The sequence below is a fragment of the Bos indicus x Bos taurus genome, chromosome 2, assembly GCF_003369695.1.
Source record: "Bos indicus x Bos taurus breed Angus x Brahman F1 hybrid chromosome 2, Bos_hybrid_MaternalHap_v2.0, whole genome shotgun sequence".
In the NCBI taxonomy this organism is placed as follows: Eukaryota; Metazoa; Chordata; class Mammalia; order Artiodactyla; family Bovidae; genus Bos; species Bos indicus x Bos taurus.
In genome coordinates, this window is record NC_040077.1 from 130008794 (window position 1) to 130022775 (window position 13982).

The 13982-nt window shown below is 44.5% G+C and overlaps 1 protein-coding gene and 1 long non-coding RNA gene across 5 annotated transcripts in view; one reads left to right on the plus strand and one right to left on the minus strand.

Moving 5' to 3' along the window:
• Nucleotides 1-4413, minus strand: part of ZBTB40 (zinc finger and BTB domain containing 40) — an 80452-nt gene extending 76039 nt beyond the window's left edge. For 3 of the 4 annotated variants that reach the window (XM_027521041.1, XM_027521035.1, XM_027520998.1), the window contains exon 1: nucleotides 4253-4413. The gene's annotated coding sequence lies outside the window, so the exon portion shown is untranslated. The remainder of the gene's footprint in view (nucleotides 1-4252) is intronic. The other variant, XM_027521027.1, reaches the window with a different exon arrangement.
• Nucleotides 4414-4554: 141 nt separating this feature from the next.
• On the plus strand, nucleotides 4555-13223 carry LOC113881355. Its single transcript, XR_003508006.1, has 3 exons — nucleotides 4555-4847; nucleotides 11606-11692; nucleotides 11797-13223. It is a non-coding gene; the product is annotated as an uncharacterized LOC113881355 (long non-coding RNA).
• Nucleotides 13224-13982: the final 759 nt, after the last annotated feature.

Here is a 13982-nt window from a genome sequence, read left to right on the forward strand (position 1 = left end):
GAAATACTTGATGTCATGATTTTGAGGATATGCAGTTACATAACACTATTAGGGCAATGTTAGGAAAGATAGTTTTCTTTCCCTACCCTTCTCTCCCTTGAGAGCTGTAGGAGTCTTAAAACTGCACTCTGTGTGAATGAAATACCACACCCACTGCACAACTTAAAGCAAGTGACAACCTCATCTCTGAATTTAAATGCCCTTAATATTTAATTCTTTCCTCTCTGTGGTTATAGCTTGCTTTCTCCACGTTATTAGGATGATGGCTTTAGAAGGCAGGCTATTGGAGATCCAGAAAAACCACATATCCCAATTCAATTTCCTCGTGAAAATCAAAGAGCTCACGCTCTTGAAGAGTTGAAAGAGGCTGAAGGGTCACCGCCTCCCCCCAGGGTGCTGGCACAGGCAGTACTCCAGAAGGGTAATGTAAATACTCAGTACGAGGCAAGAGGGCACACCAATTTGTTTTTCAATCTATTTTATTTCAGTTCAAAGCATCTTTGCAGACAGATAGTCCAAGAAAACAAGCCACACTTTGGTTATACTCACTCTTCCTCAATCTCCAAAAGCAGGTGAGGACTGCCCAAGTGTGGCGTGGTTCCCTGCACTGCCTGTCTGCAATGATGCTTTGAACTGAAATAAAATAGATTGAAAAACAAATTGGTATACCCTGGCTTTTCCTGCAGTTTTATATTATCCTTCAAATAGTGTTACCACCTACTCTTTACTGAAACCCAACAGACCCAACTCACAGAGTAAAACTGCAAGAGTTTAAATGCGAAGGTCCCACCCAAACCTAAAATAGCAATTTAATTCAGGGCTTGCTGGTTAACACTGCATTAACACGCCACTCTCTGTTGGGTTCCCTGCTCCATTTGCTGGGCTGGATCCCATCTTCTGGTGACTTACGCAGTACGCTTACTGGAGAGAGTGAAAGTAAAAGTAAAACTTGACACTGCTGACCTTCCTATATACTCTGCTTGGTATATTACTGCCTCTGTGAATTTTCCTGTTTATGAGCCCAAACATCATCATGTGTCTTTACCTGTGCAAAAAATCTACCTGCTTCAAAGCATTCAACATTCTGCTTATAGTATGCAACATTATTTTGAAAACTTTTAGAGGAAACCCCAAATCATTTGCAAACAAATTCTAAAATTACTACCAACTAGAATAAGCCTATCATTTGCTTAGAATGAAGGAATGCAAATATTTTCAAGCTTAAAACACCAAAACGATGAAATACACTCTACAGACACTTGTGCAATTTTATTAAAAAAATTAAACCCCATTTGGAAATGTTCCCCTCTTAACATAAAGAAAAAAATGAGACCTGTCCCCTCCCGCAAAGATAAAAACATACACACATATACCCATGCACAAACACACCCTCAAATTCAACTGTAACGCACTTCTGAATTTTTGTTATTATTTTAGCACTTTGAGTGAGCTTCTCTGGTGGCTCAGACTGTAAAGAATCTGCCTGCAATGCGGGAGACCCAGCTTTGATCCCTGGGTCGGGAAGATCCCCTGGAGAAGGGAATGGCTAACCACTCCAGTATTCTTGCCTGGAGAATTCCATGGATAGAAGGGCCAGTGGAGTACAGCCCATGGGGTTACAGAGTTGGACAGGACTGAGCCACTAACACTTTCACTTTCCAGCATTTTAAGTAAGTTTCCATTTGGGGCCAAACTTGGCTGTTCTAACTGGAATTCAGCAACATATGTAACAAAACACACACAAGAGTCCTCTGGTACCATTATCCATTATCCACATGTATCAGATAAGATGATGACTTGTAACTGGCCCAAGAGATGCCCCTTTTTCAGCAATAACGCTGGGAACAGGGCCAGGACTCAGAGCACAGGACTGTGAGACCCAGCACAGTCACCAGCTTCTTTCAGCCCTGTGCTCTCCAAGTTGGTGCCGTCTCACAGTGCTTGAACTGCTGAAAAGTTCTTCCTCCTCAACTCCTTCCCCTTTCCCTTCTTCTGAACTGGATCCTAGTCACTGCACAAGTTTCAGCCTAAACTACCCAGAAGTGAGGCCTTTGGGGACAGGCGGTCTCCCAAGTCAGCACTGCTTCGCTTCCTTTACAGCAGCTGCCACAACCTGGAATGACTTGGCTATTCTTTTAATGTGTTAAGACACTGGTTTTAAGTCCATGTTTCATCCTGGTAATCCCAGGCACACTGCTGTCTGGTAAACAGCAGCCACGCAAATATTTGCTCAATGAATGACCTGCGTTTATTTAATATTTACCAAATGCCAGGTTGTGGGCACTGGCTAGCAGCTGATGTAAAAACAAGCAAGGTGTGCACCTGCCCTTGAAGACCTCCCAAGCAGTAGGAAAGATTTAGTAAACAGATGGGTAATGCAGGGTGGTTAGTGTGATCAGTTTAGGTTCAGACCCCAGCTCCCTTAGGCATTAGCTATGGAACCTTGGGCATCTCTTCCAACTGCTTCCTCATCTTTAAAATAGGACTATCAATACAACCTATGCCATAGTGTTGGTGTGAGGAGTAAATGACAGGCTATGGAAATAAAGCACATAATGCAGTCCTTGGCACACAGGAATCAGTCAATAAAAATTAACTATTAATTTGACTATAAAGACACTATGACAGCTGTATATGAAATTATCTTTGATTACCTGTATGCCATCTGTCCAAGCCTCTACAGAATTTAGTTCCACGGAAGGGCAGAGATGACATTGATCTTGTTCACCATTGTATTTCTATTTCCAGGAGTCTGAATCATTGCTAGTATTTTGTAGGCACTCCACAAATACTGAATGCTTAACTAATGCATGCATACAAGCATTGGGTACTCTGAGTCTACTTGTTAGTTAAACTAGTGATGAATAGTTGGGTTTGGGAACAACTCCTATAAAAGAACAAAGTCTAAATTAGAAAGTGGGGGTGCAGCAGAAGTTTGATGATTTAGCCAAGTAAGAGGAAATTTTCATTTTGAGGTTGTAATTAAAATCCACAAACCATACAAAGATTTGGCTTCCATTCCAAGGAAGAATCAATAGTGCCAGGTTGACAGATCTAAAAGAATAAAATCTGAACAGAATGAGATGGGTCCCCAGGCAAGTGGCACCCAGGAGCAACTTGCCAGACCCGTAATCTATGAGGCTCTAAAACAGCTTAACCTCTCAGAACCTGGGCTTTCAACCCAAGCAAAACGGACACATGGACGGACAAAAGTTGCTGGCACAAAAGCGCTGTGCATTAATATAAATAAGTATCTGGCTTGCTGCAGGTGCTCAGTAGATGATACTGTTATTCAAAGGAGGGGAAACAATTCCATTTTGAATAATAAACCAATAAAACCAGAAGTAATGGGAGCCAGAGTGTGTGGTTAACTACAGAGCTCTGGGGTGCACAGGGCAGTTGTAACTCGAGTTTCCCACTCGGGTGGGAAGGGGCCTGAGGAGTCCCTGAAGCCTGAAGGACAACACTAACCCAGCCTACTTGTGTCTACAGCTGGTCCTGCCACACTGCTGCGAAAAGGCCAAAGACAGCGTCGGCTTTGGGGATCAAGGCATCAGATTTAAGTCTTGCAACTACTCAAATTCGCTCTTGCACGAGGAAAGCGGCCATGGACAAATATAGAAACCACGAACACGGCTGTGTTCCAAGAAAACTTCACTGATGGACACCGGAATTTGATTTCCTGTTAACTGTCACAAGTTATGCGAAATACTTTCTCCTTCAACCAGTAAAAAAGAAAAAAGTAAAACCTTGTTAGGTCCCGGCAGACAAAAAAAAAAAAGGGGGAAGGGAGGGGAGCGGCGGCTTTGGGCCAAGGGCACAGTTTGCCGAGGCCTGGAGAAGGGTAGGGATTTAGGGGGGCGGGGGGAAAAAGTGCGAGGAGCAGCTGCGAGGAGGCCTCGGATCACGCCGAGCAGTCGGCGATGCGGGGCGAGGGCAAGTCCCCGGCGGAGGGCGGGCCCCAAGCGGGGCCTAGGCCCGGCCGAGCATTCCGGCCGGGACCCCGGGGCAAACCCCTCGGCCTGAGACAAGAGCGGGGCCTGCGCTCAGGAGTGTGGGCCGCTCCGGGGGTGCGGTAGGGGAGTTCCAAGTTCCCCCCGGGGCGGGAACAGGCGGCTGGGAAACTCGGCAGGGCGCAGCGGGCTTCGCCAGGCCGAAGGGTCTCTGCGCGCCCCTCGTTTGGGGAGCCTCCCGGCCCTCAGCGGCAAAAGGGGTCTCCAACGCGGAGTCCCGGCCCCGTTTCTATGGTTACCTGTTCAGGACCGATTCAAACTGCCGTTCTTTATTGACAGCGCCATAGAGGACACGAACACTCCTACCCGAAGGGAACAATAAAGCTTTCTCCATTCAACAGCGCCAGAGACGCCAGAGGGCGGCCATCTTGAGGCCGGCGCTGAAGGCGTATGAAGAGGGGGAAGGGGCGGCCCGGCCTGCCTCGCGCGCCACAGTCACGTGCTGGGGGAGGGGCGGGCCTTACGGGGGGCGTGGCCTGCGTCGCGCGCGCGCGCGCGCGCGCGCGTGCACTCTACCAATACAAACTCGCTCGGACCCGCCGGTTGCTAACTCCTTCTCCGACCTCTGACCCTTGACCCCTCGCCCCCCTCCCCACACTCTCTGAGGAAATTCTAACGGGTTTCCACCAGCCTGGGTGAGGCCGCGCTAAGGTTCTCTCATTTCAAACCACGGAGAGAATTAGGCACCAAAGGTTTCTTTCCACTTTTCCAAAGACAACAAGTTCACTTGCAAGACAGAGACGTGACCCAAGCCGAGTCCCCAGACGCCTCGTTGTTGGTGGAGAAGCTTGGCTCGGACGTTAAGAGGCCATTTTAGGATCCATGGGTTTGGAGGTGAAATGATAACTTTGCTTTTGCTCTGTTTTTCTGTTAACATGCTGTCGCACCCTATGCATTCCAGTTGGGGGCTCCTCTTGCCACCTTCACACAGCTGGACAGATGAAATCATATCCAAACCGCTGCTGCTAAGTCGCTTCAGTCGTGTCCGACTCTGTGCGACCCCATAGACGGCAGCCCACCAGGCTCCCCCAGTCCCTGGGATTCTCCAGGCAAGAACACTGGAGTGGGTTGCCATTTCCTTCTCCAATGCATGAAAGTGAAAAGTGAAAGTGAAGTCGCTCAGTCGTGTTCGACTCTTAGCGACCCCATGGACTGCAGCTCAACAGGCTCCTCGGTCCATGGGATTCTCCAGGCGAGAGTACTGGAGTGGGGTGCCAGCTGGACAGATGAAATCATATCCAAACAGTGTCAGATAAATTAAGTCACATCGATGCCGGCCCACTGAACCCCACAATGTCATTCTGTCACTGACAGGCAGCAGATTTTTCTTTCTGCCAGTCATGCTGCTCGAATCTAGTTGTCTCAGTACAAGGCCGAGTTCCCTCTTCGGTTACAGCTGTTCCATCCCCAGTGTCAAAATTCAGTCGTTCTGAAGGATGTCATTGTTGGACCCACTCCCGTCACCTTTTTAATCATAAATTCAATCTGCTGGGCAAAACTGTCATTTGCATTGTTGCTACCACCCAGTTCATCATCTTGTACAGTCACTGTCCAGTATGCGGCCTCCCCTCTCTGTGACCACAAACTTGTAACAGTTCCTGTGCAGTGCAGCAATTGGAATGTGTGCTCAGCTGTCACCCTTTCAGTTGTTTTCAGCATCATTATCACTCAGCTACTTTCACTGCCACACAGTCAACAATTACAGTCCCCAACTGGATAGGTGGGCTTCCCTGGTGGCTCAGACAGTAAGGAATCTGCTTGCAGTGCAGGAGACCCCGGTTAGATCCCTGGGTCGGGAAGATCCCCCCTGGAGAAGGGAATGGCTACCCATTCCAGTATTCTTCCTGGAGAACTCCATAGACAGAGGAACCTGGGTGGCTACAGTCCGTGGGGTTGCTAAGTGTTGGACCCGACGGAGAGACCAACACACACAACTGGGTGTGCAGGGTCCTCGTTCCTGCCCACTTAGTCACTTTCACTAGTATAGTCATGTGGCACTGTCACATTAAGAGTCAAATTTAATGGAGATGACAGTCACTTTTGTAGTCACTAGACTCACACCTATAGCTATTGTGTCTCCTGATCGCTTATTTTCACGATCTCTGCATTCTCCTTTGGTGGGAGCACTCAATACCACATTGTCAGATTTAACAAACACGTAGAGTGCTGCTTGGCACATAGTAGGTGCTGTCAAAATATTTATCCAATCAGTCAAATTGTTAAAGAGCAGTGTTATTCCCGAGTTACTGTATGGAAATGTGGATGGCTTGAGGTTTATTATTCTCAAGCAACAGAAATAAGTGCAGACACAATCTATGCTCCCTATTTAAGATTGAATCCTGCAGAGACAAGAAGGAGAAAGCAAGAGAAATGTGGATATGTTGAATTCCTGGGATTATGGTTATACAGAATAGGATGAGATTTTAAATAAGTTTTTTTTTCTTATTTTAAGGACTATACGTTTGTTGTAAAGTATAGAAAATACAGAAAGAATTCTTTCCACCTAAAGGTTTGTTTATTTTTTAAAATTTTATTGAAGAATAGTTGATTTACAATGTGGTCTTAATTTCTGCTGTACAGCAGAGAGATTCAGTTATAAATACTGATGTATATTCTTTTTCATGTTCTTTTCCATTATGGTTTATTATAGGATAATGAGTACAGTTTCCCATGCGTTACAGTAGGACCTTGTTGTTTATCCACTCTATATGTAATAGTTTGCATCTGCTAATCCCAAACTCCCAATGCCTACCCCTACCCCGACTCCACTGCTTGGCAACCACGAGTCTGTTCTCTATGTCCATGAGTCTGTGAGTCTCTTTCTGCTTCTGTTTCATAGAAAGTTCATCCGTGTCATATTTTAGATTTCACATGCAACTGATAGCATATAGTATTTGTCTTTCTCTTTCTGACTTACTCTGCTTAGTATGATAATCTCTAGATCCATCCATGTTGCTGCAAAAGGCATTATTTCATTCTTATTTATAGTGAAGTAGTATTCAATTTGGAGAAGGCGATGGCAACCGACTCCAGTACTCTTGCCTGGAAAATCCCATGGACGGAGGAGCCTGGTGGGCTACAGTCCATGGGGTTGCTAAGAGTCAGACACGACTGAGCAACTTCACTTTCACTTTCCACTTTCATGTATTGGAGAAGGAAATGGCAACCCAGTCCAGTGTTCTTGCCTGGAAAATCCCAGGGACGGGGGAGCCTGGTGGGCTGCCGTCTATGGGGTCACACAGAGTCGGACATGACTGAAGTGACTTAGCAAACAAACAAGTATTCAGTTGGATATAGAAGGACATGGGAACCCGCTCCAGTATTCTTGCCTGGAGAATTCTATGGATAGAGGAGCGTGGTAGGCTACAGTCCATGGAGCGGCAAAGAGCTGGACACGACTGAGTGAATAACACTTTCACTTTCTTTCAGTATTCCATTGGTACGTGTGTGTGTGTGGTGTGTATACACACATACACCACATCTTTATCCATTCATCTGTCAATGGACATTTAGATTGTTTCCATGTTTGGTTATTGTAAATGCTGCTCCTGTGAACATAGAAGTGCATGTATGTGTGCTTAGTTGCTCAGTCATGTCTGATTCTTTGTGACCCCATCAGAGGATGAGATGGCTGGGTGGCATCACCAACTTGATGGACATGAATTTGAGTAAGCTCCAGGAGTTGGTGATGGACAGGGAAGCCTGGCATGATGCAGTCCATGGGGTCACAAAGAGTTAGACACGACTGAGCGACTAAGCATTCTTTGGCATTGCCTTTCTTTAGGATTGGAATGAAAACTGACATTTTCCAGTCCTGTGGCCACTGCTGAGTTTTCCAAATTTGCTGGCATATTGAGTGCAGCACTTTCACAGCATCATCTTTCAGGATTTGAAATAGCTCAGCTAGAATTCCATCACCTCCACTAGCTTTGTTCGTAGTGATGCTTTCTAAGGCCCACTTGACTTCACATTCCAGGATGTCTGGCTCTAGGTGAGTGATCACACCATAGTGATTATCTGGGTTGTGAAGATCTTTTTTGTACAGTTCTTCTTGCCACCTCTTAATATCTTCTGCTTCTGTTAGGTCCACGCCATTTCTGTCCTTTATCGAGCCCATCTTTGCATGAAATGTTCCCTTGGTATCTCTAATTTTCTTGAAGAGATCTCTAGTCTTTCCCATTCTATTGTTTTCCTCTATTTGTTTGCATTGATCGCTGAGGAAGTCTTTCTTATCTCTTCTTGCTATTTGGAACTCTGCATTCAGATGCTTATGTCTTTCCTTTTCTCCTTTGCTCTTCGCTTCTCTTCTTTTCACAGCTATTTGTAAGGCCTCCCCAGACAGCCATTTTGGTTTTTTGCATTTCTTTTCCATGGGGATGGTCTTGATCCCTGTCGCCTGTACAATGTCATGAACCTCAGTCCATAGTTCAGCAATACGTGAACTGTGAACTTCCAGATGTTCAAGCTGGTTTTAGAAAAGGCAGAGGAACCAGAGACCAAATCGCCAACGTCTGCTGGATCATGCAAAAAGCAAGAGAGTTCCAGAAAAACATCTATTTCTGCTTTATTGACTATGCCAAAGCCTTTGACTGGGTGGATCACAATAAACTGTGGAAAATTCTTCAAGAGATGGGAATACCAGACCACCTGACCTGCCTCTTGAGAAATTTGTATGCAGGTCAGGAAGCAACAGTTAGAACTGGACATGGAACAACAGACTGGTTCCAAATAGGAAAGGGAGTACATCAAGGCTGTATATTGTCACCCTGCTTATTTAACTTATATGCAGAGGACATCATGAGAAACACTGGGCTGAAAGAAGCACAAGCTGGAATCAAGACTGCCAGGAGAAATATCAATAACCTCAGATATGCAGATGACACCACCCTTATGGCAGAGAGTGAAGAGGAACTAAAAAGCCTCTTGATGAAGGTGAAAGAGGAGAGTGAAAAAGTTGGCTTAAAGCTCAACATTCAGAAAACGAAGATCATGGCATCTGGTCCCATCACTTCAATACAAATAGATGGGGAAACAGTGACAGACTTTATTTTTGGGGGCTCCAAAATCACTGCAGATGGTGACTGCAGCCATGAAATTAAAAGACGCTTACTCCTTGGAGGAAAAGTTATGACCAACCTAGATAGCATATTCAAAAGCAGAGACATTACTTTGCCAACAAAGGTCTATCTAGTCAGGGCTATGGTTTTTCCAATGGTCATGTATGGATTGAGAGTTGGACTGTGAAGAAGGCTGAGCACCAAAGAATTGATGCTTTTGAACTGTGGTGTTGGAGAAGACTCTTGAGAGTCCCTTGGACTGCAAGGAGATCCAACCAGTCCATTCTGAAGGAGATCAGTCCTGGGATTTCTTTGGAAGGAATGATGCTAAAGCTGAAACTCCAGTACTTTGGCCACCTCATTCGAAGAGTTGACTCATTGGAAAAGACTTTGATGCTGGGAGGGATTGGGGGCAGGAGGAGAAGGGGATGACAGAGGATGAGATGGCTGGATGACATCACTGACTCAATGGACGTGAGTCTGAGTGAACTCTGGGAGTTGGTGATGGACAGGGAGGCCTGGCGTGCTGCAATTCATGGGGTCACAAAGAATTGGACACAACTGAGCGACTGAACTGAACTGAACTAAACTGATCGACTGAACTGATAACTGATACTAATGCCATCCAACCATCTTATCCTCTGTTGCCCCCTTCTCCTCCTGCCTTCCATTTTTCCTGGCATCAGGATCTTTTCCAATGAGTCAGCACTTTACATCAGGTGGCCAGAGTATTGGAGCTTCAACATCAGTCCTTCCAATGAATATTCAGGGTTGATTTCCTTTAGTAATTGCTGGTTTGATCTCTTTTCAGTCCAAGGGACCCTCAAGAGTTTTCTCCAGCACCATAGTTCAAAAGCATCAATTATTCAGTACTCAGCCTTCTTTATGGTCCAACTCTCACATCTGTACATGACTACAGGAAAAGTGTGAAAGTGAAAGTCACTCAGTTGTGTCTGACTCTTTGTGACCCCACTACTGGAGTGGGTAGCCTTTCCCTTCTCCAAGGGATCTTCCCAACCCAGGAATCAAACTCAGGTCTCCCGTATTGCAGGCAAATTCTTTACCAGCTGAGCTACAAGGGATGACCACAGGAAAAGTGTGAAAAAATGGGGAAAAAAAAGTTTTGATGATATGGACCTTTGTCTGCTAAGTGATGTCTCTGCTTTTTAAAATGCCGTCTAGGTTGGTCATGGCTTTTCTTCCAAGAAGTAAGTGCCTTTTAATTTTGTGGCTGCAGTCACCATCCACAGTGATTTTGGAGCCCAAGAAAGTAAAATCTGTCACTGTTTCCACTTTTTTATTGTCTGTTTGCCATGAAGTGATGGGACCAGAAGCCATGATCATGGTTTTTCAATGTTGAGTTTTAAGCCAGCTGTTTCACTCTCCTCTTTCACTTTCATCAAGAGGCTCTTTAGTTCCTCTTCACTTTCTGTCATTGGAGTGGTATTATCTGCATATCTGGGGTTGTTGATATTTCTCCCAGCAATCTTGATTCCAGCTTGTGATTCATCCAGCCCAGCATTTTGCATAATGTACTCTGCATATATGTTAAATAAGGGAGGTGACAATATACAGCCTTGACAGACTCTTTTCCCAATTTTGAACCACTCTGTTGTTCCATGTCCAGTTCTAACTGATGGTTCTTGTCCTGCATACAGGTTTCTCAGGAGGCAGGTGAGGTGGTCTGGTGTTCCCATCTCTTTAAGAATTTTCCACAGTTTGCCATGATCCACCAATTTAAAGGCTTTTGAGTATTCAATGAAGCAAAAGTAGATGTTTTTCTGGAATTCCATTGCTTTTGCTATGATCCAATAGATCCTGGCAATTTGCTCTCTGGTTCTTCTACCTTTTTTAAATCCAGTTTGTACATCTGGAAGTTCTCAGTTCACATATTGTTGAAGCCTGGCTTGAAGGATTTTGAGCATGACCCTGCTAGCATTTGTAATGAACACAATTGTATGACAGTTTGAACATTGTTTGGAACTGCCTTTCTTTGGGATTGAAATGGAAACTGACCTTTTTAGTCCTGTGGCCATTGCTGAGTTTTCCAAATTTGCTGACATATTGAGTGCAGCACTTCAACAGCATCATCATCTAGGATTTTAAATAGATCAGCTGGAATTCATGTGCCCATTGGTCATCTGTATATTGAAGGATTGCTTTAGACATAACAATGAATGCAATTCCCCAACATACTCACACATGGTCAATGGAAAACGGCAGCAGTTCCCCCATAATTGTTCCTTTGATGTTTTGTATTATTAGAAATTCTCATGAAAATGACTTGCCTACAGCCCATGAAGAATAGCATAAAGGGATGGAGAGCATTGTTCCTGGCTTCTGGCCAGCCATCATATGGGAGAATAAGAAGCCAAAGGTGGATTCTCTAAGGACCTCCTCTCTTGGGAGAGTCTCAAGAGTTTTGGAGAAATAACTTTGAGAAATTGTACTTCTCAATCACCAAAAAGGACCTAGCTCTTGACCATCAGGGGGAAGGTGCTTGAGGTTTCTTCACTCTCTTTTCTACCTTAACAGAAAATGTTCCCAGGCCGATGCCTGAGGTTGCCCCAGTTAAACTGCCAACTGTCTCCAGAATGACTACTTCAGGCCAAGAACACTGAGGTAAGTAGAACATCAGCCTTGCCCCGGTAGGAGATAACACAGCCAGGACCACTGCTACCACTAATAATACAGTCACTATTTATCTCCCTCTTATTTGCTGCCAGGTGCCATGCCACGTTCTACCTAGATTATCTCATTTCATTCCCATAGCCACCAAACGAGGTAAGTAATATCGTTACCTCCTTTAAAGAGGAGAAACCAGACTCAGAGGAGGTAAATAATTTGCTCAGGGTTACACAGCGATTAATCAGTGGAGTTGAGGTTAAAACCTAGGAAGTCTGACTCCAGAGCCTTCACTTCCCTCAGCCCCCAGAATAATGACATGTGGGTTTTACAAAATATATGTGTTTGTTATAAAGAGTTCAAGGATTAGAGAAACATATAAAGAAGAGAGTTAGAAACAGAATCAGTCTAAATCCTACCACTTAGCAGTAACATATCATTATAGATGAGTATTTCTCCATCTCTGAACAAATATATGTAGGTACGTAGATGGGGAGATAATGACGGTAATAAGGACAGTTTCTTTTCAATAAGCACCATGAGCTGGACACTGTTCCGACTGCTTTCTGTGAATTAACACATTTAATTTACTCAGAAAGAGATGGATAGACATAATTTTATTAAAATGAGCTCATTTAACATATTCAGAGTTCATATCAGCAGCCAACCACCTGGTGATGTTTTTCCCCAAATCTGGTTCTTTCCTCAGTCTTCTCTCCACCTTCCAATCAAATCTTAAGCCCAGAGTCCTTGGGCTGCAAAAGCTGTGTCTTTAAATAGCACTCTCTGCACAGCTGCCGCCTGGTCAAATGTCTCTGCTGTTCCCCAAGGCGGTGGTGTTATTTGTAGAAGTGAAGTTTGCTAGAGGCTCAGCATATGCTTTTTATCTGCTAGAGTAGGTATCTGGGCCTTAGCCTTCTTTTCCCTGGCTTTTTAAGTGTTAGAATTCCACTACCCTTTTCTTCAATCCAAACGAAGCTTGTCTTCAGATCTTGCCCAGTGGAGGCCAGAGAGTCTCAGATGAGGATGCTGTTGGAATTTTCCAAATGACTCAGAAAGGTCAGCTTGCTCATCCATCCGAGATGACAAAAAAAACAAGAGAAGGGAGAGACTACCTCGCTCCAAAGGGGCTCCCAGCCAGTAAGAGTCGAGGGTACTTCTGTGGGGTCTGGTCTGCTTATGTCTTATATCGTGAATCTCAATTTCTCCTGAGACAAGAGGCTGTATTGCATTCAGCCTCACGGAATCAACATCTTTGGAGATGGCTCACAGGCCCATCGTATCCATCTAATCCAAAACAGAAGCTGTAATTTTCCAGCCCAGTCTGCTTCTCCCCTGCAGCTCCTGAGCTCAGCGAGAACAGCCCACCCATCACTCTCTACCTGATCGCTTGGGTTAGACAGCTGGGAATTGTCCTTGACACGTTTGTCATTCACCCTCAACTAGTCACCAAGTCTTGTTGATTTTACCTCTAAATATACTCTGTTTCCATGGCCAAAGTTTGAATGAATTATATCTCTCACCTATCCTCCTCCTGCAGTTTTATTAAAATAAAATTATCCTTTACTTTGTTCTGCAGACTGAGGCCAGTGTAATCTGTCATCTCATCGAGAATGGACTTTATTAAATATAATTTACATAAAAGAAAAAGTGTACTCACTTAAAGTGCCTGTATGTGTGCCTGTTCAGTTGCGTCCAACTCTTTGTGACCCCATGGACTATACCCTGCATGAGATTCTCCAGGCAAGAATACTGGAGTGGGTTGCTATTTCCTTCTCCACATTTAAAGTGGCATTTTGGCAAGTACATACACTCATGTAACCATCACTATATCAAGATATAGAATATTTTTATTTTTAAGAGCAGTTTTAGGTTCACAGCAAAATTGAGAGGAAAATATATAAATTTCTGGTGTTCCTCTATCCCTTATCACCCAAAGTTTATATTAGGGTTCACTCATGGTGGTGTACATTCTCTGGGTTTGGTCAAATGCATAATATGTATCCTACTCCAGGGGATCTTCCTGACCCAGGGGTTGACTACCCCAGTACTCTTGCCTAGAAAATCCCATGAACAGAGGAGCCTGGCAAGCTATAATCCGTGAGGTCCCAAAGAGTCAGACACGACTTAGGGACTGAACGACAACAACATAACATGTATTCACCACTGCAGCATTATGCAGAGTAGTTTCACTGCTCTAAAACCCCTTTGCTGTACTCTTGAAACTAACACAGTATTGTTAATTACCTATACTTCAATATAAAATAAAAAGTGTTAAAAAAACACA